Below are 27407 nucleotides of genomic sequence, written 5' to 3' on the forward strand. Positions count from 1 at the left end.
AGGAGCCATAATTGGTGAAGCAGCTTCAGGAGGTTGTGGAGCAGCCACAACTAGAGAAGTCGAGAGGAGACCGAGTGGAGGCATCCACTCATGCAGAGACCTCCAGTAGGGGGGAATTTCGAGCCAAGTGAACAGAGGGATCACATGCAGCCATACCTCCAAGTGTGAGGTGGGGTGATGTGAAGTGATAGTCCCAAGAAGGCTGAAATAGGGGTAGGATCCTTGAGGTACCCAGCCTCTTTGATTAGACCTTGCTATGGGAGCCCCGAAAAGGAGTAGCAGGACTGGCTAAGTGGGTAGAGACATATGCAGATGGAGCGGCGGAGAGAGCTACAGTGCAGGAGTCCCAAGACAGTGCTGAGCTAGCAAGCTACAACGATGCGAGAGGCACAGAGAGGTGTGCAATGATACGAGATGCGGGGATTTGTTGCAGCAACGTATAGGTTAGAGAGGGAGCACTTGTCAGCGGCAGAGGAAGCTTCAACATCAGAGGGTGTTTCTAGCCCAACAGGGAGGTCAGTTGGGAGATCAGTTACTTACTTCTCAGTAACTGAGTTGCAGTGTAGCATTGGGCAGCACGATGTAACATGATGAGAGGAGGTGCAGTGCGGATGTAGTGCTGGGAGATAGGACTAGCAGCAGCACGGATGCAGCAGGAGGAATCAGTGTGATTGATGTAGTCAGAGATCAAAGTGACAGAGGCTAGAGAAGTCAGTTACTGAAGGGCACAGAGGTGCAGAGTTTTCAGTCGAGAAAGGCAATAGCAGTCAGAGACTTTGATGACAGAGGCATCATTCTAATTCAGGTTGGATATTTTTGTTTCTGGAGTTGCTGGAGCAACATTTGAGAGAAGTGTTGCATGCAGAACGTTCCAAAGGTTCAAGATCGGGTTCGAGTTGAATGCCTTTCTTGTTGAGAGGGAGTGTTGAAAATAGCAACAAGAAATGCTAAAAATAGAAATGTTAAAAATAGAATTGCTATAAATAGCATTTCAGGATATACTCCAACTCTGTTGGAAATAGCAAAAAATAGAAATGCTAAAAATAACATCGCTATTAATAGCATTTCGGGATAGATCCCAATTTTAATTAATCCCTAAATTAAAATTGAGAATTAAAATTCGAATTTAGTCTCACTAAATGTTTGAAAAATAATTAATTAATTCATCTTGAGTTAATTAATTGCAGAAAATCAAACATGAAGTCTATGTGAAGAAGTGCAACAGTTATCCCTTTGATTGAGGAAGTTATCCCTTAATTAAGGAGATAAGGATGAGTTGTATTTGGGTTGTAATTAGTCAGCTCAGTTAACTGAGTTAAGTCTAGTTAGTTCCAAACAATTTGTGGAACTAATTGTGAGTTCAGTCAGTTAATGCATGCATGCATGCACCTGGTGTTCTCCAGATAAATAAATATTCTCTCATAAATAACTCATGCATGTCAGTTCAGAGAAAGACCTAGTTGAGATTAAAGGAAGGGACAGTGTACTATCAGTTGGAGGAATTTTCCTATATAGTAAACTCATCCATGCAGAAGGAATTAACTCCTTCAGGATTACGCAATTATTTCAGAGGTCAGTGTTGTGTGTGAGGTGAGAATCACACAGGTTGCAGCTGGAGGACCCATGGGAAACTGCGCAAGGAAATAGGAGGCTTGGAGGACTGAAGGAAGGCATATGTGTTGTCTATTCTGTCTATGAGCAGCAGTGAGGGATTGTACTGAGAGTTGGATAGATTGGAGCTAAAGCTTTGTGTAATCCTGAGATATTTCCACTTGTATGATAATACAGATAGCAGGGTTTTTAGCTGAGGCTTTCCCCTGAGTATTCTTCTGTGTTTCATGTGTATGATTTCTTCTTCTCTATTATATGTGTTCTGTTTGATCTTGCTCAAAATCGATTAAGCTTCCGCAAGTTTGTTTGTAGAAGTAGATCAAGCATTTTGCTTTAGTATATTGCATTATTAGGTGATCTACAGTGAGAATTTCTACATGGTATTAGAGCTAGCTGATCTATAGAGAAATTTATACAATAACTACGTAGAGTGTGGGAAATGATCAACATTTCAATTATATGCTCCACCCATCAAAAAGGATTTACTTGTCATTGATGATGGGTGGAGCATCCACTTGAAATGTCAAATGTTTCCCACAGTCTACACAGTTATTTCTAGGAGAAATAGATCGAAAATATTGACTTGTATAGCTAGTCTATTCTAGAAGCAAATGAAGTGAAGAAACAATTATAAAAGTTGTCTAAATAGTGAGTAATTTGACCGAGTACCTCACGTTGTGGGTCACCTATCGTCATAGTACCCATGAAGGATGGGACTTGGCAATGTGTATCAACTACAAAGCTTTGAACAAGATCACACTTACGAATTGGTACCCTCTATCTAAGACTGATGATTTGTTAAACCAATTGCAACATGCCACTTCATTAAGTCCAATCTCAAATAAAGGTACCAATAGGTACACATTAATGAAGAAGACACTTGGAAGACTCCTTCAAGAGAAGGCGAGGGTTGTATGAATAGATGGTCATGCCTTTTGGTTTATGTAATGTTCTAGCTATATTTATATGATTAATGAATGATGTATTGTGTCCCTATTTAGATTCATTTGTAATAATGTAGTTGGATGAAATATTGGTTTATATCTCTACCTAGGAAGAGCACATATCACATGTCATGCAAGTGTTAGAGACTCTATAAAAACATTAATTGTTTGTTAACCTTAAGAAATATGAGTTTTTTCAGTAGTCGTTGGTGTATTTGGGGTACATGATCAATGGAGGGGAACTCAAGATAGATCCTATGAAGATGGAGACCATTACAAGTGCCCAATTCCTACTAATGTCACTAAATTTATGAGCTTGGTTGGGGCAATGTAGTACCTGTGAAATTTCATAGCATTATTTTCATTAGTAGCTACACCATGCCATGTTATAATAACTGATGGTAGGAGTTTCTAGTGGGGAAAGAGTAGTAGAAAATTTTTGATGAGTTGAAAATTAAATTTAGTTGAGAATTAGTTCCTACATTATCTAACTTGTATAAGCCTTTCAAATTGGATATGGATGCAAGTGGATATGATATGGGAGTGGTCTTAATGCAAGGAGGTAAGCTAGTATGCTATCATTCTAAAATGTTTCTTTGGGGGGGTCTTGAACTACACTGTATACGATAAGGAACTATATGCCATAATTCAATATTTTAAGAAATGGACGCACTATCTAATGTGCAAGGAGACCATTGTCCACACTAATCACTAGCCATTGCAGTATTTGCAGACCTAGTGTAAGCTTCAGCGAACCATTCATTATAAGTGGATGGGGGTTTTGCAGCAGTTTCATTTAGTCATCAAATATAAGATGGGAAACATTAATAAGTTGGTAGACATGTTTACAAGGTCACCTAGATATAAAATTACATGTGTTCCACTACACCCCCATGTTTCCCATGCTCTTGGGATGAAGGGATGCTTGGGGAAATGTTTCCTCACATCCATCTTTTGAGGAAACATGGAGAAACTTAGGGGGCATTATTCCCCGATGTGGGGGGTGTGTTTCCCAAAAGGGGGGAATTTTGGGTGCGCCCGCCGCCCCCCGGAATAAAAAAACAAAGGGTGCTTCTTAGTGCCTCACCCAAAAAAAAGGCGTTCTTTTGGGCATTCCCACAATAAAGGAATCCTTTTTGGGTGCTTCCGCATTAAAGGAGGACTTCTAGGTGCCCCCCTAGAAAAAGGGTGCTTCTAGGTGCACCCCCAAATGCTTTTCCTATAAAGGCTTAAAAATGAAAATAAAAAGCAAAAAAAAAAATCAATATATAAAAATACCTTTAGAACCTTGTGGGTTGAGTTACTAGTCCTTGGAGCCGTGAGTTGGGACAAATTCTCTGGTGCTCTAAATTAGTTGTGGGTTGAGTTACTAGTTCCTAGAGCCCTAGACATCTTGGGTAGAGACCGATCTGGTTGATGTTAGTGATTTCTAGACCATATAGGTGAGATCACTGTGGTTGAGGGTTGAGGTGGTTTGGCCTCTAGAAGCCTTGGTTAGTTTTGTTTTGGTTTAACCCTTATGATCCCACATTCATGCTTAGAATATGGCGCAGGGGTGATTGGATGAAAGAGATATTTGGTTTAGCCCAATCTATGGTTCTGTGGTACGTGGAAGTCCCTGACTTGGTTGGAATTCTCATATGTTAATAAGAGTTATTTGCCTGTTGTGATCTATGAGCACTTGTACTGATTATCATGTTGACATTATGGATGATTTGTCATGGTCTCTATTATGGTTATATACCTAGTTATATGATGTGCTCTAGTTATGGCTCTTGTTCATGATTTGTTAAGTTACTGGATGGTTGATGAATGCATGGACTAACAAGTGTTGTTGCAGCTAGTTATAGAGGGGTCAGAGCCTTCTTTGTGATTCTCAAATGAAATTCAGAAGTTTATGATCAAATATGGATTCATGACATGTAGCTTTCATGTTTACTATATGTTTGATGAAATGTTTGTTGTGCACTAGGCATGTCCAGATCAAGATCTTGTTCAAATTTGAATATTTGGCATTGTTGTCATCTTAATCATGATTATGGGAAGTTACAAGCAATTATGGGCAATGGTCTGGAGGATTTCCTGAAAAAGTGGCATAAATCTCGCGACCAGATGGCATTGAACTAGGGAAATTGGGTCATTACAGCATGCAGGAAAGCTTGTGAGTGTATTTATAGCCTCCCAACTGCATGCATGTAGTCTTGTGGGTGAAGTTGGGGGGTAAACTATGTGAAAAAGAGTTTAAACTCAAGGATTGATCACCTAGGGTAGTTTGCAAGTTCCTGAGTGGTCTGTAGTCCCTGTGGGATCTCAGTTTGTTGTCGGTTTGCAGGCCCCACTTCCATAACTAGAACTTGGAGGTCAGGTCATATCATAGTGACACTCATCTCATGTTTACCCTGGAGAGCTTGCAAAAGTGGGTAAATTTGGGAGGAGTCGTTACACTATTTTGTTTTTATTATTTAATATTTGCATTGCATAATGATTGATTTGCATGGGATGAATAGTTATTGTTAGGATATTATTATTATTATTATATTTTTTGAGACGAGGACCCTAATGCTAGGTACCCAACATCCCCCCACTCTCCCTGAATTTCGCCAAATTTTGGGAGTTCTTCCACAACTCCCCCGTGTGCATCTCCCTACTCCCGCACTCCTTCACCCTGAAAACTTGGTGGAACATTGAATATTATAGCCCTGGGAACTCTTATGGACATTGAAACTTTTACACATGGTGCAAAAAAAGAGGCATATACAAAAGATGAGAACTTTAACGAAGTGTTTCAATATTTACAGGGACAAATTTGTGCAGAAAAATGTGATAGTACCAGTAGCTATCATCTCTAGGATGAGTTTCTCTACAAGCTAGACAATATTTGTATTCCTAAAGGTAAAAGATTGCATCTTATCAGAGAGGCTTGGGACTTCGATGCTATACGATATTTTGGTGTTGGGAAGATAGTTTCCAACTTAGACGTATGTGTATTGACACATAATACAAATAGATGTATCTCAACATATTAAAGGATGCATACTTTTTTTGTATTAGCAGAAACAAGGTTTATACCACCCCTTACCTACACCAATGCAACCTTGATAAAACATTTCCATGGATTATGTGGGTGGATTGGAAACAACCAAGAAGATACATGACTAATTGTTTGTTATAGTTGATAGGTTCAATAAGATGTGCACTCTTGTGCCTTGTAAGAAGACCATCAAATGACAAGAAGTAGCAAACATGTTCCTTGAACAATTCTAGGTGCACTTTGAAATAACAAGGAAAATCATAGTAGACAAGGATATTGGATTTCTCAATGCCTTTTGGACTACCTTTGGGAAAATATGGACACCAAGTTGATGATGTCTACAATATTCCATCCATAGACAGATGGGCAGAAAAAAGTAGTCAACAAGATGCTAGTTTAGCTTTTGAGAGACTATAATTAGAAAAATCCAAATATCTGGGATGCAAATATGATTTATATTCAACACTCTTATAAAACATCAATCCATACTTATACATGTAAGTCACCTTTTGAATTATTTTGTGTATTTATTCCATTTTCTCTTAGATGTTGTATATGCATTGCAGAGAGGATAGAGGGGAAACATCACTAAAGAAGTATTAAAAGCAAAGAAAATTGTTGAAAATATTATTAGGAAGATCCATTTCCAAGTACAAGATGCATTGAAGTAATCTTAAGAAAGGTACAAGGCTTGACATGATGATCATAGAATTGATAAAACATTCAACTTGAGGAAAAAATTTTGGTTCCGGATGAACAAGGAAAGGCCACGGGGTCCTAGTAAGAAGATCAGGGCTTTGTATTATGGTCCTTTTGAAGTACTGGGAAAGGTGGCTTATAATGCCTTAGTCTCACTTTAATCCCATATATGTGCATTTACTTACTAATGAATGTGGAAAATCTAAAAATCTATGAGCATTCCATGTTGAATCATGAAACTGAGTAGGTCCTACCTACCATAGAGGACTTAGCACTAGAAGCTTATGCAAAGTTTGTAGAATATACAATTTTGTGGAATAAGTTCAAAATTACCAAACAAGGGTAGCATGACCTTTGTTAGAGCCAGTTGCGATGACAACTCCTAGGCAAGCAAAAATGGTACTCCAAGGAGAAGGCAGAGGAAAAATTTCCTCACCTCAATTAGTAAAAAAAATTGGGTACCAAAAAACTGCTTAAATAGAATTATGATCTATGATGGATCATAATACAATTTGTCATCTATCTTGGTACTTTCTGCGAGGAAAAAATTGGAAGAATTGGCTTGCAAGGGTCATCTTAGTGGCATAGTTTGGAAATTTGGGAACAAAACCTTCTAGTGCCATTTTGAGGCATTAAATGGCACTTTTGGGGTAAAAAAATTATGAGCATAAATCCCAACCCCACGACACTATTCTACACATCAAGACCTTTCTAATGGTGTGAAAATCACCTCAATTGAAGCTCGTATGCAAAAATTATGCTTCCCACAAGTTGAACCACCTTGTTGACCACCATGGTATCAAATGGATGTCAGGTTAGTCCCCATTGCTCACACATGTGTGTCTAGACACATGTGGAATTTCAAGAATATGCTAGAAGGTACCAAACCAAACATTAATTGAGGATTCATGCATGTAAACAACCTAACCCTAAGAATCTATCAAGTTATATTAAATATTGGCCACTAGGAGGATAGGGGCTTCCATTCGTTTAGAATTTTACCTTTTCCACAGTTGAACATAGCATATGGGAGTGGTATGTGAGAGGATAACATGAGACTAGGAATATTATCTAGAAGCCATTCAAGCCATTGTGTCAAAGGAAACCCTATCATGAGTGTACCCTTCTTTGTATTTTCATTTTCATAATTGAAGAAAAGTGAGCAAAGCATTGTCATTCATCATTCTTAACCCAATCCAAATCAATAGTATCAAAGTAATATATTCTCTATTTTTTTTCATCATGTCCCAAATGAAGTTAGGGAACAAAGAGTTGGGCCTCAAACAATTGAAACAACTGAATACTTCTTCACCAACCCATCCCATGGCAAACAAAGCGAATAAAGATGATGAAGCATAATATCATGAGTCAAGATGCTACTCTAGAAACCATTAAGTGACATAAGGACAAGATAATGAACCATTTTACTTGGACCCTTAAAATGCTCTTAATAATGATGAAACACACACTTGATAAGCCATCATTTTATAGAAACAATGCCCAACTTCAAGGTACAAGTTAACTTTGATATCCCTATATTTGATGGCAAGATAAATGAAAAAAAATTGAGAAATTGTTAAATATACTAGAGGGTTATATATTTCTTTACAACTTTTCCAATAGTGAGAACATTACCTTTGCACACATAAAGGCCCCTCCCTATGTCAAAGAGTGACGGGATACTTATTATATGATAGGACAATATTTGACATAACCCAACTGGGGAAGAGTTTGTTGATGCCCTCAAGTGGGAGTATTTACATAGTATGAAGGCCAATACATGAGACGGAAATTCGTGTGCCAAGGTAAATATTAGATTATGTGAGAGTACATTAATGTCTTCCATACCATACATGAAAAAGTGGTTACTCAGGACTCTAAGCCACAATTAATTGTCAAATACCATAATATCCTACACAAAAACATGCAAACAAATATGAAGTTTTTGGATGTATCTTTGTTGGGAGTTTCTTATTGTTATGTCAATAAGATTGAGAATTTTTTTTGTAGAAGGTTAAGAAAGAGTTTGGGACCATAAATCAACCACAACGCAAGATTAAGGGTAAATCTAGGCCCATCCCTTGAAACAAAGGACAAAGCAAAGATCAATTGCCTTAAGACTACCCGTCAAAGCCACATGCAAAGAAGAAGAATATGGGTGAGTTGAAGGAGGATAGGGAAAATGGTGGAACCACCATGAAATTCCTTGGCACAACAATGATGAATGTCACATAAACAATCATTACTAGTCATGTTAAAAACCTTAGATTCTATTTTAGCCTTGACACCACAAGGTTCCATAGATAGGGCAAAAAAATTCATTGATGCAAAACTCAATGTTATTATAACCACCACAAAGGTCCAACTAAAGGAAAGAGTTAAAGGGCCCATAGGAAGGTGATAGGCTCTTCCACTCATAGAAGTGGATGCAGGGGACACTATTGCATTTCATTTTTGATAACATCATCTAAAAGACACCAATATTAATTGAGGTTGTTAGAAGATGAATTTTCCAATGACAACACATCCTTAGCCATACACCAACAGTTGGCTAACATAGGGATGAGACATCCATGTGAGTAAAAAATTCCACCTACAATACAACATCAAGTCCTTCAAATATGAGGTATTATTCATGTCACCTAGCTTGAATTTTGTGATGTTATTTTAGGACAACCATATATGTGGAAGTTTCATGCAATTTATGAATTTAGGCCTCATAGAGGCATTATCACTCTAGGAGATTAGCTCTATAAAACACTAGAGGTAACCACAATTACCACAATGTTAGGTTTGTGTTATATTCTTTGCACAACTAGTTTCATGTGTTGCTATGTTGTGTTGGTTGTAGTGGGGGGATGTCGATATCCCCCACTGCCACCACCCCCTTACACGCGGTTCGGGAGAGCGCCCCAGATTTTTTTATGAGGACCGAAGGATGGTTGGGTGGACCCAAGGATGGGGGGACAGGTCCAAGGATGGTGGGAGGAACTACCCATGGTTTTGTGCATGGTTTTGGGCATGATGTTTTTCCCCATGGTATTTTGTAGATCAGGTCAAGGGAACTATGGCTATATTCTAATCCATGGTTAATGGATTGAGGGTTTATGAATGCTTGACATGTTTATAATGTATTGTAACATTGAAAGGAATATAATGAAAAATCAATCTGGTTTTCCTAGTTTTGGGTTCCAGGAGAAAAATGTCTATGTATATTTTTTTGTTCTCGCCATTGGATATTTTTTGTTTTTTAAGAATTTGTTTGCAAGTAATTTCTATATAGGGTTAAAACCTTTATACAATGTCTCTAATCGCTACTAAGTAATGAAAGACAATATCTTAGCCTAGGAGATTTGTCTTCAACACATCAATTAGGTCTATTACCACCTAGTGATGGCCTAACTCAAGGTCAATATTATTAGAAAACTTGGAACCTTTTGAAATATTCAAGTATAGCATCAATCCAAATGATTAGGTACCAATTATTTGTTGTGCTTATTTGAATTGGAACAATAAATCTCCTAAAAAGTAGGGAGCTTGGCCTAATGTGGTATTTTTGCATGAAGAGAGCACACACACACACACACATTTAGATAGAGAGAGAGATACCCAACATCAAAACATTACATGTTTTACCTCATAATTTATAGGTACTTTTATAAGTGAGGTGAAGTCATCTCTATATTCTTCTATAAAATTATCTACCTATCTTTGTCGCATAGAGGAATCCCTAGCAATGACGCTTTAGTAGTCACAATGATTTTCTTTTATCCATCAAACTAGATCATAAAAAGGACAAATTTCAATTCTAAGGAAGGTCACTTTGAGTTGATGGTTAAGCACTTTAGCTTGAATATGGCACGAACAACATTCACGTGGATAATGGATGATACTCAATGACCATTCACTAACTATTTTGGGGTCATATACCTAGATGACATCATTCCAATGATTTTTATGGTGTCACATACCTACAAGGTGCATTATTTCTATTCTTCATAATGAGTCCTATTTTCATATATAAGGGTCATCCTAATGATCATTGGGACATATATTTCATGTGGATCTAGCTAAGATCCTAGTCACTTGTGATTTTTTGGCCTTGAGACACTATTGAATGTTTGCAGCTTCTATATCCTCACCAACTTTTACCTCAACTGTATGTGGGAAATGTATCATATTACTTAGAAATTGAGCAAAGTGACCAAGGGAAGAGTTGAAGCTAGGGCTATTTGAGTTAAGGAAAAGCAAAAAAATATGAGGCACTGAAGCATCACCTCTAGACAATGCTAGTTAAGATTCTACCATATCCATAATAACCATTTGAGACATAGACCTTAGATTGTGTTATCATTGCAATCCTCAAACATCATGGGAATCTGTTGGGCTATTATCATACTGATACATTCTCTTAGATGAATCACATATACCCCACCTACAACAATAACTTCTACTCCATTGTCCAAGCCAGTTGGAAATAGAGACATGATATTTGGGGAAAGGAAATCAACATCCATATTTACAATAGTCCTATATAATGTTTGTAGTGTCGGGAAAGTTGTAAGAACATCACCATAAAAAGTGGCCCATGTACCTTCAATAGTCCCACCTAAATGTTATGTATAAGAAGGAAAGCACCAATTGAGTTGTAGATTTCCTTAACCGACCTCATGTAGTGGCACTGGCCATAGTCAATTCTTGTATACATGAGACTTCAAAGTGGCCTCAACTATATGATAGTGATCCTAACTTTATTGTTACATACCAAACATTGGACATATGTAACAAGTTTTAGAACTTCACCCCTAGGATGGAATTTTGTGCCATATGGGCCATCTTCATGTTCCTTCAGATGAGCAAGAAAGATGATTTGGAAGGGATAATACAATAGGGTGGAAAATAGTTTGGCATGGAGAAGACAATGGTGATGTTGTAGAAGTACTTCTATAGGCAAAATTTTTGACAAGAAGTAAAAATACTTCAAATCATGCACTACTTGCACCATTATTGAACTTCCAATCAACAAGCATGGATTGTACACTCCTTTTTCTACTCTAAATAAGCCTTTGAAGTCAATCCCCATGGATTTGAATAAGTCCGGCCTCAACCAAGTATGGCAATGTTTGTATTTTATTTGGTAATTACTTGATTCCTTAAGATGGAAATTTTGTCATTGTACAATAAGAGTGTCATAAAGAAGTCATGACTAAGCTCCTCATTGAGCATGTTTTGGTTCATTTTGGGTTGCCAAAGGCCATTGTACATGAAAGGGACAAGAAGTTCCTCATTGTCTTTTATTCTAACCTTGGGTCCATCATGGGCACTAGACTAACCAAATTGATTACTTTATATCCCCAAAATGATGGACAAATAGATGTAGTCAATAAGATGATTATATTGTACAACTTTAAGCATCCGCATACATGGAGTGAAAGCCTTTCTCATGTTCAACACAACTCCAAGAAACTCTTCACAATTTTATTGGCAATAACTCTTTTTAAGTGTTTAAACCATCCACATACATGGGTAACCGCAAGATAAAAATTTCTCTCCCCTAATACAAATTTCCAGCCAATAACAACACATTTTCTTCCTTTCTACAGAGTGTATATAAATGATAATGCCTCCAATGTTTGCCTCGACTCTCATTCATATCATATTTTTATGGTGCCACATATATATGAGGTGCATTATTATATTCTTCATAATCAATGTTATTTTTATAGAGGATGTTAGTTTTTGGTAGCATCGGATATGATCTAGCCATGAAAATTCGTGGAGAGGCTAAGGCACATGAGTTCTAAGGAACCCAAAAATCGTTTGGTGAAATTCCACATGGATTGTATTTTATTAAAATAATTAATATTTTTAATGGGGTTCCTAAGTCTAAACTTAGGAAAATTAAAGTATTAATGGGTATTAATCAAAATATGAGTGAGAATGTTCTAGAAAGCAGATCAAGTCAAGCTTTAATCTTAATCATTGATTAGAGACTTAATCTCAGTCGTTGAAGTCTCAACGATAAAAGTATAAGAAGGAGGCTTGGGGTTCATTCCAAAATACACAGAGAGTTGATCAATCAGTTCAATATTCCTAGCGCAGGGTTGGCTAAGAAATTTGAACCAGTGATCAAGCAGTGAGGATCAGAGGCAATATTGGAAGGAAGTGATTGCATGTTCCAGTGAATATACTTCAGAGAAGACAGTGAAGGATCAGAGAGGCAACACATTGCCAAGGAGGGATAGTGCAACAGTTGGAGGAGTTGATGTAGAATTGATGGGGGAATAGCAGAGATCAATGTCAAGAATCACTGTGGGTGATTGACAGATGAAATCTCGATTTCTCAACAACAAAGGTGACGCAGTCAGAGGGAGTCTCCACACAGTGACTGCGTAGGCTTACGCAGAGACTGCGTAGTGGGTAATCAAGAAGCTGGGGCCAGTGCAAAATATCTAGATGCAGTGTGAGAAAATTATCACTATCTTTCTATCAGTTATCTTCTCCGAGTGGATTGCCATTTCTCTGGGGCATCCAGTTTGTATTCAGAAATTTACTGCCAATAATAGAAACCCTCAAATCTGCTGCACTGGTTTTCCCACATTGGGTTTTTCTGGGGACTTTTGTCCAAAAATAAGTGTGTCAATGTGATTGTTCATGTGCTGGTGTTTCTCTTGTTTTTCTCATAATTTTTTAACTCTGCAACTGAATTTATTTTGATATTTACTAAAGCATTTGTAGTTAACTTATTATTGTAAATAAGTAGGAGAGATAAATCAATCACTGCAACATAATTTTCACATGGTATCGGAGCAAGATCAGGAAAGATGGCAGTAATTTATGCAATATAGGGTGGTGGTGCCACATTGGCAGCAAATCAATCTCCAAAAGATTCACGCAGTCCCTTGCAGAAATTACCAGCAGAGAGAAATAGCATGGAGAATAGTAGGGATCATAATATTTCAGAATTAGCTTCCAGGTTGGAAGAGGAATTTTCTTGCGTATCGAGTTCTACATCAGCCGAGGATTGGTACATTAATAGCGGGGCTTCAACTCATATGACTAGAGAACGAAAAAAACAATCGAGCTATCGGGAGGAACAAATGAACTTCCAAATCACAATGGGTAACAGGATGAAATGCACCCCAATAGGAAAGGGAACCATTACCTTCCAGACAGTAGCAGGAGATAGTCTTTGGGCCGCTAATGTATTGCATGTGCCAGGTATGTGAATGAATTTTATTTCAGTATCTCAATTACAAGATAAAGGATATGATGTATACTTCATTGGTAATAGAGTATATGTCAAGAATCCTAAGTGGAAAAAGAGGGCCCAGATTGGAACTCGAAGCAACAAGTTATATAAGTTGCAACTCAAGTCTCCTATGGCACTGATAAGCAATAATGTTAGTGGAGAGAAAGACTTGAATGAACTGTGGCATAGAAGGATGGGACACTTACATCATGGGGCATTAAGGATGCTCAAGGAAATTGTTACGGGGGTTCCGGTGCTTACTACCAAGCATGATGATACATGCAGAGGTTGTGTACTAGGAAAGTATGCCAAAGCATCTTATTCCAGAAGCAACAATAGAGCTCAAAGTGTATTGGGTTTAATACACTCAGATATCTACGGTCCAATGTCTACAAGGGCTATCAATGGTGTTGAGTATTTTGTCACCTTCATAGATGACCATTCCAGGAAAACTTGGATTTATTTCTTAAAAACCAAGGATGAGGTCTTTGATTGGTTTAAGGAGTTCAAGGCTCTAGTGGAAAACCTGACAAGAAGGAAGATCAAAATAGTGCGCTCAGATAATGGTGGGGAATACACGGATAAAAAACTTTACATATTTATGCGTAAGAGAAGAGATCAGAAGAGAATGGACAACATCTTATAATCCAGAGCATAATGGAGTCGTAGAAAGGAAGAAAAAAACTATTGTTGGAGCGACAAAGGTGATGTTATATGATCAGAATCTATCCAAGTTTTTATGGGTAGAAGCATGCAACACAGTTGTATACATTTAGAGAAGGACCCTCATATGGCTTTAGGAAAGAAGACGTCTAAGGGTGTTTTCACAGAAAAGAAGCCATAAGTGAGTCACCTTAGGATATTTGGAAGTGTGGCTTATTGACATATTCCAGATGAGAAGCGGAGCAAGTTAGAGAAGACAACTGAAGTTGGATATCTCATGGGTTACAACGAGACTTCAAAGGCATACCAAATCTACATTCCAAGCAGTAGGAAGATTGTAGTAAGGCGGGATGTAAATTTCATGGAAGATAGAGCTTTCAAAAAATCTCGAGAGATGCCTTTTAAAGAACAGGGTGAGGATGTTCCTCTTGTCAAGCAACAGGGAACAGATCTAGCAAGAAGACAGCTATCTGGCTCGAGCACTGTAACCAGTACTAGCATCTCCTCAAGAGAAGAGGAGCTAGGAGTGTCACAACGGGTACAACAACTGGAAGAAGAACATATGGAACTTCCCACCACCAGTGGAAGGACTAGCCAAGAAGTATGACAGACTTTGAGGGACGCAAAAGAATTTTTTGGAGCTCCTAGAGCCGAGAAAAGGCAGCGTAGACAACCTGACAGGTACCAAGCATTAGTAGCTCAGGTCGAAGAACCCTCTAGTTTTCATTAAGTCGTACAAAACTAGGTGTGGGTGGATGCCATGGTAGAAGAGTATATTTCCATTATGACAAATGATGTCTGGGAAATTGTAACAAGAGCGGAGAACAGATCATTTGTGGGTTCAAGATGGACCTACAAGATTAAGTATGCTGCAAATGGCAGCGTAGACAAGTATAAGGCTAGTTTTGTTGCGAAAGGATATGTGCAAAAGGAAGGAATAAACTATGAAGAGACCTTTGCCTTAGTAGCTCAGTATGCCTCTATCAGATCCATTATATCCCTTGCAGCACAGATGGGATGGGAGATTCACCAAATGGATGTCAAGACAATGTTCTTGAATGGGGTGATAGAAGAAGAGGTATATATCGAACAACTGGAAGGTTTCAAAACACATGAAAATAGAACTCATGTGTGTAGATTGAAGAAAGCCTTGTATGGGCTGAAACAAGCACCTAGAGCTTGATATGGTCGAATTGACAACTACTTACAGTGGTTAGGATTCATCAAGAGAGATGCCAATCCCAATATTTATTATCTGTTAGTAGAAGATGAGCCGTTAATTCTGGTATTATATGTGGATGATCTATTTTTGGCGGGATCATCCAGACTCATAGAGGATTGCAAGAAGAACCTGGAAACATAATTCGACATGAAGGATTTGGGGTTAAAGCACTATTTTATGCGATTGGAAGTTTGGCAGCAAGATGATGAGATCTTCCTTGGCCAAGGTAGATATGTGACAGAAATTCTAAAAAGATTCAGAATGTAGGATTTTCGACCTATGGTTACGCCTATGATTACCAATTGGAAGAAAATAGATGCATCCGGAGATAAGGAAGTGGACCCCACATTATACAGACAGCTCATTGGGTCGCTTATGTATCTAATCAACACCAGGCTAGACATTTGCTGTCAACACCCTTAGTCAATTCATGGTGGAACCAAAAAGGGCGCATTGGGCAGCAGCAAAGCACATTCTCAGGTATGTGCGGGGAACAATCAATTTTGGATTAAAAGCACCAAGGGCGATTATATCGAGTTGATTGGATTCACTGATGCAGATTGGGTAAGAAGTTCAATAGATAGGAACAATACCTATGGGTATTGCTTCGGTATTGGATCTGGGATGACCTCTTGGTGCAGTAAGAAGCAAAAGTTTGTAGCACTAAGCTCGGCTAAAGCTGAGTATATGGCAGCTAGCACAGCTACATGTGAAGCTATATGGATCAGGAAACTGCCTGTAAATCTATTCAAGAAGAGGATGGAAGCGACAAAAAACTTATGTGATAATCAGAGTTGTATCAAGATCTCTGAAAATCCAGTGTTTCATGATTGCTCCAAGCACATCAATATTCAGTGTCACTTTATCAGGGACTGTGTTCAGCATGGGGCCGTACAGTTGGAGTATACTCCCACAAGAAATCAGGTAGCAGATGTACTCACCAAGGCTCTAGGAAGAACAAAGTGTGTTCAAATCCGAGAACATATGGGTATGTTGGATAATCCCTTTCAATAGCGTGATGCATCATTTGAGAGGGAGTTGTAGTACAGAAGCAGCAATGGCAGTGGCAGTGTCATGGGTAGCAGTACAGTAGCAGTAGCAGCATAGTGTTGGTGGAAACAACGATGCGAAAAGGAGATGCTTCAAAAATAGAGTAGCATGCAGTTGGACATTGTTGCTAGAGCATTTTCCTCGCTAAGAGGGAGTTTTAGTTTTTGGTAGCATCGGATGTGCTCTAGCCATGAAAATTGGTGGAGAGGCTAAGGCACATGAGTTCTAAAGAACCCAGAAACTGTTTGGTGAAATTCCACCCAGATTGTATTTTATTAAAATAATTAATATTTTTAATGGGGTTCCTAAGTCTAAACTTAGGAAAATTAAAGTATTAATGGGTATTAATCAAAATATGGGTGAGAATGTTCTAGAAAGCGGATCAAGTCAAGTTTTAATCTTAGTCATTGATTAGAGACTTAATCTCGGTCATTGAAGTCTCAACGAGAAAAGTATAAGAAGGAGGCTTGTGGTTCATTCCAAAATACATAGAGAGTTGATCAGTTAGTTTGATATTCCTAGGGCAGGGTTGGCTAAGGAATTCAAACCATTGATCAAGCAGTGAGGATAGAGGCAGTATTAGAAAGAAGTGATTTCCTATTCTAGTGAATATACTTCAGAGAAGACAGTGAAGGATCAAAGAGGCAACGCAATGCCAAAGAGGGACAACGCGACAGTTGGAGGAGTTGACGCAGAACTGTTGGGGGAATAACAGAGATCAGTGTCAGGAATCATTGTGGGTGATTGACAGATGAAATCTCGATTTCTCAACAATAGACGCAGCAGCAGCAAGGGTGACGCAGTCAGAGGGAGTCTCCATGCAGTGATTGTGTAGGCTCACGCAGGGACTGCGCAATGGGTCATCGAGAAGCTAGGGCCAGTGCAAAATCTCCAGATTCAATGTGAGAAAATTCTCACTACCTTTCTATCAGTTATCTTCTCCGAGTGGATTACCATTTCTCTGGGGCATCTAGTTTGTATTCAGAAATTTACTGCCAATAATAAAAACCCTCAGATCTGTTGCACCAGTTTTCCCGCATTGGGTTTTTCCAGGGACTTTTGTCCAAAAACAAGTGTGTCAATGTGATTGTTCATGTGTTGGTGTTTCTCTTGATTTTGTCATAATTTGTGAAGTCTGCAGCTGAATTTATTTTGATATTTACTGAAGCATTGGTAGATAACTTATTATTGTAAATAAATAGGAGAGATAAATCAATCACTGCAGCGTAATTTTCACATAGGGTTCATCCTATTGATCATTAGGAGATTTTTTGGATGGATGAAGACATGCTTTATTTGCATGATTTTCCTTGTTTTTAGTTCAATTGGAGTTCATCACCCTCTTTTACTAAGGTGTGGGATTTCTTGGGGCAGGTTGTAATATTGGGAAGTGCTTCAAAAAGGGTATCATGTCTAGATCACTACCATATATAACATTTTCCATATTTCCATCATATTCTTGTTCATTATTGAATTGTATATGTAATTATCAAATGTCCACATTTTAGTAGTCCCATGAGAAGAAGGGGATGGTAAACCTAAGGCTGATTCAAATGAAAAATAAAGTTAATAGCAATTATGAAAAGCTAAAATGCAAAAGAATAATAGAAGGAATCATAATGCCACAAAATCCAAGGAAAATTAAGCAGTATCCCCTCACATAAGGTCATTAGCCCTACCTATGCATTGAGAGCATCTACCAAAAAAAATACTAATGAAGCATCCCAATGTACCATGCAATGAACTACATATGAAAAATGGACCTAATGAATTGGACAATAAACATATATTTATATATAAGCATTATGTAATGAAAAGAAAGATGTCAAAAATCAAATATTGACAAAGTTAGAAGGAAATTAAAAGGAAATATAACAGGGTAGAAATACACAATGTCAAGGAAAAGGTAACTCAAAGCATAAGGGAGATTTTCTACGCATATGCTCGTGAGATGAATATTCATTGACTTTACTTGATTGTGCAAGAAAACTAATGAAACTCTTCTTTTCCCCTATATCATACTCATCTTACACTTCACATATCCCTTGATAGGATTTTTGGAACCTATGCATTTCCTTCAGTTTTGTTACATGTGATAGGGGTAGCTAATGGTTATACCATATCTGGACATGGTAAAGTGTATTAAATATTGATCTATTGTGACACTTGATCATGATTCTTGGTTTTATCTAACCTTGTGACCCTTGTATATGTCATGATCCACTTATTATGTTGTTTTGGAAGTATGTGCCCAAGATGTACGATTATAGGAGCCCACAGAGATGATGAGACTCCATGATGGAGAGGATCTTATTACCATGAATATGATGACCACACTCTCTTTCCTTGATTCTTGAGGGTGTTTTCCTTTTTTGTTTTGATGATTTGGACCAATATTGAGGATGTTTGGGTTCTAGGAAGCATTGGACGCCTTAGGGAGCACATGACACCCCCCATGGTGGCATTATAACTTCTTGATGAATGATGAGCCTTCTCTTGATGATGATGTATGTGATGATGATAACACACCCCTTTGGAGGGGTTATGACACCTTTTCCCTTAACGAAGCAATTTCCTAGCTTGAGGGTGTTGCCCTTATGATGGGACGTTTTACATGATGATTACATATGACTTTACCTTGGGTTCACCTAGCATAATGATGGATCATTTGGCAAATTTTGATGATAAGGTATGACATTGGGACAAGGATACATGACCTTTGATGAGAAATTGCACCCTTTCATGGTCAAACGCGGCTTTTGTAGCATTATTACCCTCTTTAGAGATGGCATCACATGTATTCACTTAGTCACACATGTGACTAATGGGGGCATTTATGATGGATGTATTGCATTTATGAAGAATATTTTCGGGGTCTTTCTTTCCTTGTCCACCTTGTATCATGGATATTATGCATTTAAGGGAATTTAGAGGATATGTTCCTATTATAGAGGATGGGCGCTTGATTTCCCCATATAAGTAGAGATATTGCTCCCCTCATTTGGATAATTGCACATTGTGGAGACTTATTTCCTCTGAAGTTCTATTTCTTTCTCTCATGTGATATGGAAGTCTAACTAGAGCTTTGTCTTAAGGAGGAATTGTTGATGTGGATGGTTCTCTTTTCTTGAATGATTATTCGTGAACTTTGTTGGATGCATGCTAAATTAATTATATTATTCTTCTTTATCTTGTTTTTGTTGATGGATGATGGTTATTAAGTACTCATCAATGTAATTACCAGTATTTTTATCTCATTATCTTCCTTAGACAAGATCTTTCACCAAGTTCTTTGAGGTGACCTATGTGAAAGGTCCTTCCCTTATTTATCCTTGAAGATTGTAAGATGCCTAGCTCAAACCTTTAAGGGACACAAGTAATGTTTCCCTTAGTATTTGAACCTACATCCCTTCCATTTCCTTCTCAAATGTGTTCATTCTCGACTCCATATGCCCTAAATAGAGAAAGGTGCCAATCTTCTCACTTGTGTTGATCATTATTTCCTTGCAAATAATTTTATTTTATGTTTTGAGGTAATTTAGGGTTAAATTAAATTAAACTATTTCATTTTTAGCATTGAATATCTTGTGTCTCTTAGTCCTAGGGTTAAAAAATGTTTGGAATATGTTATAAAATGCAAAGTGTCATCTTTAATGAATTTTCTAGGCACTTTCTAGGGTTGAGATCTAGGTTTTCTTAAGGCTATTATATATTATTTTATTGTAAAATTTTGTTGTTTTCAAATCTCTATTTTACTCTCATCATACCCCTTTATTTTTCACTTTATTATCATGGGTATTGGGGTTATTATTTCATGTTACAATAAACTATTTTATTGTTGCAATTTTCTATTTTATAAGCTATTTTGATATAGCATTGTGTAACTTTTTGATCGTGAGTGTTTGGGGACCTAGCTCATATTGGTTGAGCTAAGCCATTAGAAAAACCATATGACCCTTCGAACTCAAATCTAGAAATTACCTTTTAAATGCCCTATAAACCCCAATTGTGTGATCATCTTATTGGATAGTGATAGAAGTAGATACCTTAAAGGGCTCTTAACTTAGTTTCACTAAATCTTTAATATCTACTAAGGAAGCCTCCCTTGTGTTGGATTGTGTCCATCACTAAAACGAGGGGAGTAGTTGCTGAGGCAACGTTGGTGACTCTCTCTTGTTACTCACTATCTTAGTCACCTAGTGAGGCTTTGCATTAAGGTGTAATATTTTATTTTAACAAGGCATGCTTGGAGTTTTGACCATTGGCTTGAAGCGTCTTCCCATGTTCAATGTAGGGAAAATGACATTGATAAATGTATGAAAGAGAAGCAACACTAAAAAATTATTAAGAAAATAATGGCACATTCATAATTTACACAAGATTTACATTAGAATCCCAAAACCAAGAAAACTAGTAACATAACCATAACTTTATTCATTCTATTAAGTTATCAAATTAACCATTCATAATATAACATATATGCCCTTTTTAGCTTCACTTAACCCTAATACACTAAGTTGTACTACAATAAAATGGGGATATGAAAATATGGATTGAAAACCACCTATAAAAGACCCATAGTGAACCTAAAATATTTTTCTCAATGGTTCCCACCAATGAACCCCAACATTGAGGGTTGTTGACCTCCCAAACAATCCAACCCTAGGCCTTGAAAAACCACATTAGGAACATTGTGTGCATGCCTGAAATGAATACAACACATAATACCTAACACTAAAAAATGAGGAAAACATACCAAAAAAAAATGTTAAATGAGTCCAACAACCATTTTGTGATATTTTGAAGAAATTAAACACCGAGTACAAGCAAAGACCCAATGAATATTAGGTTCCACAAAAGTGTCATATTGGTGTCAAGGCATGGTTTCACTTGAAAAAAGAACAACTCAAAGGCTACTATAGGAAGCTCAAAAAACTCTAATATAGGCCTACACTATCACCAAATTTGTCGGTGGAAGTACTTTTAAATCAAATTTTCAACCTTTTAGTTACACCCTATTTGTGACTATGGAGTTGTTTTGAACATACTTTTCTTCCTATGTGATACACCTTGTAGGTGGTATAGCACTTGGCCACTACAATGCTAAATGTTGACTACATTGAGAAAGTTATATGGACTGGATCATCGACAACAAGATGAAGAACTCTCTCAAATGGGACAAGCAAATTTATCAAGTTGTCAAAATACAATAGCTTCTTCACTATGCAAGTGGTTTACCAAGAACCATATTCAACTAAAATTCCCCCATTTGGTACGTGAATTTGTAGTAGTGGGGAACATTTCTACCTAAGGGGGAAGACTGATTCATGTGGTCATCAAAGGTCATCAAAATAATGTACCTACTTCTCGTTGTTTTTCATTCATGATTTTTTTGGCCCATTTTTTAGAGCTTTTCCATATGTCCTTACGCATAACCACACACCAAAAATCAAGGACCCAACTCAATCTACTAGTGTTTTTTCCAATGAGCCTAAGAAAATCCAAAATAGAGAAACAAGTTAAAAGTTATAATTTCAACAAGGCTTTGCTTTTTTCATATTGTTCAAATTCAATTAGCTCTGTGTTCCCACGAAATGCCAGTCATGCTAAGGTTATGGTTCTTGCATTTTAATGTTTTTTCCTTTTTCTTCTTAGACCTTTTTGGTGTCATTATACGATGTAGTTCCATCATCTTCTTATGGGACTTTTGTGAATGAAGGTAGCCTTCACATCTATTCTTAGACATAAGCTACCACAATTTTAAACAATTTCACATTACTACATATATTGCAATGTTTTCACCATTTGATTCATTAATATAAGTTGATTTTCACTGTAATACTCTACTCTCATTATTGTATTTGTGTTCTCTTTGTAATATTGCACGTTCTTTCTTTTCATTCTCAATTCAAAATCGATCAAGTACATATGTATCTATATGCACTGTATTTGTGTTCTCCTTACAATATTTAGTGTTCTTTCTTTTCATTCACAATTCAAATAGATCAATAAAATATATATAGCTATGGGCAACAAAATATTCACTTTATGTTGAACCTCCTCGTCCATTTCCTTAATGTAGAGATCAAGTAATTTTAATTTCTCTAGTATTAAACTCTAATAGCTAATTTCTAATGATGGAGAGCATGTAGCCCATCATCGACCTCGATTACCAAACCTTGATTAATTTGTTGAAGTATTCTCATTCCCATACATTATGAAATTGTTGGGTGATGTCTATTACAAAATGTGTCCATGTGTAACCTCCCCGCCCAACGGATTTTTCTTCTTCATCCATCATTACTACTGAAAGGGTTTTGTGTCAAGATAGAGGACCATTGAGGAAACTCTCTTGTCTTATGGTACCTAATCATGAAGCATGAAATATTGCTTGAGATGTACCATCCAAGTATGCCCATCATGATGGATTTTTTTTTTATGTCCTAAATAGTTCCTCTTCATTATGAAGGATTCTTCCATGAGCTTATTGGAGGAGTCTGTCGGTCCCATTTGGGTCTTGCTCTCGCACATAGGTTGCATGTGCTTCAAGTGCAATGTGAGATCCTTTACCTCATTAATGTTAGGTTCAATAACTTCATCTCATAGGGTATTAGTCTTACTCGTAGGTTGCATGTGGTTCAAGTGGAACATTAGATCATTTAGCTCACTAATGTTAGGTTCAATAGCTTCATCACATTGATATCATTTTCTCATTTTTCCTTATGTAATGTGATCCTAAGATCAACCTCTTTAACATATTCTCAAACATCCTTCATTATGCTCTGATACAATTCTCCTAGCTTAGAATCTAAGATAAGAAGCATCATCTCATAATTGCATAAATACAACATGTACATAATTATTGATGTAGCAACAATGATTTGAGGACACCTAATGAAGGGTTAAATTGACAAAAATTCAAAAATTAAGGGTAGAAATTCCCATGGCATGCATCCATTGTTTAGCCAATGCGATTGATGAAAAAACATAGCAGAAAAGTTTACTCCAAGAATAGAATATCAGTCGGTAATCCTCGTAGAGCATTTCCTCTACCATGATTTGAAAGGAAACTCCATATGAATCTCCTCGTTTGCCACTCTAATGCCACTAGAAAGGATACCAACTCAAGGAAACTCCATATGAATCTCCTGGTTTGCCACTCTAATGCCACTAGAAAGGATACCAACTCAAAAATACATTCAAGACAAAGAAAAGAGCATTTTATAATCACATTCTCAACCATTAACAATTAGAAAAATTGATCAATTACTACTAACATAATTTTGAAGTCTTTTATAGAACTTAAAAGCAAAATTTTCCTAAAATGATTTTCAATTACCATCCTAATACTAGGGTACAATGCTACGCAAACCATGAGTTAGAGAACTAAGATATAAAAAGGTCCACAATTCCAAGCTTAATTGTAGCCATTCCAACTTTTCTTACAATTCAAAGTTCCTGTGTCCTGCCAAGATGCCATCCCCTAAATCCCGAATTAATATTGGGTCCCCCCCACACTGAATGATGGATTTTCCACAATCTTATGTTCGGGTGGCTCTCCGGGATGTAGTACCAAAGCAAGAGGGTCACACTCTCTCTCAAATAGTGAGCATGACCTCAACACCCTTAACGCCTGCAATGACGTTTAAGTCCTTCCACAAGTTTCTTTGGGACAGCCTTCACCTATGTGCCCACTCTTCGTAAGGTCAACAAAATTGAGTGCAAGGTGATAGCTTTCATGAAATCCAAAGCCAAAGATTTTACAGAGATAAAGATGTGGATTCCGTGGATGTCTACTCTCCCTCAGACAGTGGAGGAAATAGCAGGAAGCAGAAGGCATTTCCAGACCCATAGGAGGACCAAACAAAGCAGAATGCCTACATTTATGTCTACACTTTGGAAGCAGCAGAAGGCCAATATGAAGCATGTAACAACCCTGTCGTTCGGCATTCAACTACTTATTTTGTAAATTTTGCCCATTACCATTAACAATCAGTCTGTACTCTGTCAGTAACAATAACTTCAATTGACAGAACGACAAGACAATTTTGATGTCTCTGTTTCTAATGGAGTCAGCTACAAAGAACAGAGCCGAATTAGGAAAATCTTTTTGTGAAAGTTCAGCGGAAAGGAACCTAGTTATATGCTTTTTTATTTTATTTCTAACATACTTATTTTGTAAATTTTTCCCATTACCATCAACAATCAGTCTGTACTCTGTCAGTAACAATAACTTCAATTGACAGGACGGCAAGACAACTTTGTTGTCTCTGTTTCTAATGGAATCGGCTACAAAGAACAGAGCCGAATTGGGAAAATCTTTTGAAAAAGTTCAGCGGGAAGGGACATCGTTTTATGTTTTTCTTCTTTCTACCACAACGTTAATCAGCATTGGAAAACATGTTGGCAGTGCTCCTCAGAATCTATCCAAAATCAGAAACCAACTCTTTTGAATAAATCCTTCCGCACAGCTCGTAAAACATTGTATAATAATCCATGTTGCATCCGGCCAACAGGCGAAGGAGGCTATGATGTTAATCTGGAAACACTCAGGCAGACTCCAGTTGCACTCCGACGCAACCAAGATTACCAGTGCTTTATATAATAACGAAAACTATATACATAGCCAGAAGTTCTTCCCTTGCTCTACATGACGATTGTTTCAGAGAGCCCCAACCGCTTCCCACATACTATCAACTTAAATGCAATATCTACATCTCAAAGAACTCGTTCATAGTCGGTCCAGGGTCTATTAATTACGCAAATTAATCTTAACAAAGCTCAAGAAGCAGATCTTAAATGGCGCCATGATGGGCCTTCCAGACCTACCGAAATATGCAGCGTGATAACTAATAATAGGCATTTCATTGACGGACGTTGAGGTCGAGTGAGTAGAAAGTCTGAAAAAACTTCTTACTTTCCCTTTTTTTTCCTTTTTCTTTTTAACACGAACTTCTCAAATTAAATCCCTAGACAAAAATATTATGTTCACTAAATTCCTGGTCTTTGAAATTCCAAAGAAACTATGATCCAGGAAACTTATTTGGAACTTTTCAGTAAGAAAAAACATTCGCTGAAAAAATTCATTTCATACAGCATATTAATGAAGAAAAGTTTTCGAGATGCACGAAGTCCAGGACTCTTACGGGAAAAATTCCAAGCAGAAAAGATTTCTGAAGCCTGTTTGCTGATCGATTCTTTGTGAGAATAAATGTTCTTTTCCAGGCGAAAGGATCTTTGAAGCGGATCAGACGTAAAGCTCGCTTGAAATTAAAATCTTGCGCACAGTTTAACAGACTCTCAACCCTTAGCAGTGGGACGCATTAAAGCAAGTCCCAGTATGTCGGTCGTCGGATCCCCCTGCAACCGGGTTTGCAGGCCTCAAAATTTGGATCACGGCCGGACCAGAGGCCAGACAATTCACTGTCATCACCAACTTATCGCTTTGGGACTGTAGTCTGTAATAAAGCAGCTGCTCCTCCATGTGACAGCAAATAAACTTGATTTTGCGCGGTAATCTAACGGTTGCTTTATCATATTCGGCATATTTGAATTCAGGCCATGGATTCTGCCATCAGCTAACTATTTAGCTAACTATCTTTTATAGGGTAAAATAATTTTACCAAAAATTATTTGGTTAAACTGTGATTTTTTTATTATTCATTATTTAAAATATATTTTAAATGTATAAGCGGATTTGGATCTTTGAAAAATCTGATAGATTTTAGGATTATGTAGAGTTTACTATTCAAATTGATTACCAAATTTCAGATAAATTTAATTAAAAATATATATTAAAAAACTCCATAGCATAAAACAATTAACTAAAATATAACCTATATAAATTGTAATACTCTGGATAGTGGATTTTTAGCTTGGCTTCCACATTGCAAGTAAGTTTACCCGAGATCCTTAGCATTCTTCGGAGTACTTGTAATCACATCCTTTCACAATAGTACAACTGTTTGATGTTTCTACTTTTTCCTCTCAATTTTGCGGAGTTTTTGGAATTTTAAATTTAAGTGATGTAATGTGCAGAAATAGAGTATTGAAATTTTTTCAAAACACTAAATTCATCTCTTTAAATGTGTATGATAGACTGCTCTGTTGCAGAATGTGTATAGCAGGTCCGATCTTCATAATTTACACTAACTTCATCTCTTTAAATGTGTATGATAGACTGCTCTGTTGCAGAATGTGTATAGCAGGTCAGATCTTCATAATTTTTTGGCTGGATAAGTAGTTTTTGGAAATTTAAATTTAAGTTATGTAATTTGCAGAAACAAAATAGAAAAAAAAAAATATTGTAATACAAGATTAACATTAATTATAATACTGATCCCACACCTCTATCAAAAAATCATCATAAACCCTAAAAAAAATACACATAAATTCATTTCTTTGAATGTGATTAGACTGCTCTGTCACAAATGTGTATAGCATGTGAGATCCTCAAGGGGCCTAAAACTTAACCACAGAAAGGACAAATTACTACGCAGAACAAATGTGTATAGCATGTGAGATCCTCAGGGGCCTAAAACTTAACCACAGAAAGGACAAATTACTACGCAGAAGGCTTATTCGACGAACATCCCGAGAAAATCCCACGTTCACAATTTTAAAGGAATAAGTTTACTATTATTGCGTAGTTCATTCCACCATTTTTGTCCCCAAGCACGTGAGCATGACCTCCTTCACAGGGATAGATTTCAGTACACTGCAGCGGTTTTTTTGGTGAAGCACGTGAGTGTGACTGCCACTGGTTAACTGTAGACATGATTTGAAATCAAATTTGATATACAGTTTCATTTTAAATTATGCCCTAAAAAATTTTATCATTAAAATAATTGGGTGTGTGGAGCAACATTCCCATCTCCATCATCTCCAATGGTGTTTTGTAAAATAACTAGAAAATGACAGTAATGTGTCAGAGAA

The 27407-nt window shown here is 37.2% G+C and overlaps 1 protein-coding gene across 3 annotated transcripts in view; it reads right to left on the reverse strand.

Annotated features, from left to right (window-relative positions):
* LOC149236731 (SPX domain-containing membrane protein OsI_17046-like) overlaps positions 1 to 27407 on the reverse strand; it is a 396789-nt gene that overhangs the window by 323577 nt on the left and 45805 nt on the right. Inside the window, exon 1 of one of the 3 annotated variants that reach the window (XM_089372474.1) lies at positions 25619 to 25909. The exons of the other annotated variants lie outside the window; for them this stretch is intronic. The gene's annotated coding sequence lies outside the window, so the exon portion shown is untranslated. Of the gene's footprint in view, positions 1 to 25618; positions 25910 to 27407 lie in introns of those variants that run through there. 3 annotated transcript variants of the gene reach the window in all.

Source organism: Pinus tabuliformis, chromosome 8 (assembly GCF_031772625.1).
Source record: "Pinus tabuliformis cultivar Carrire ecotype Pingquan chromosome 8, CPIR1, whole genome shotgun sequence".
NCBI classification, from domain to species: domain Eukaryota; kingdom Viridiplantae; phylum Streptophyta; class Pinopsida; order Pinales; family Pinaceae; genus Pinus; species Pinus tabuliformis.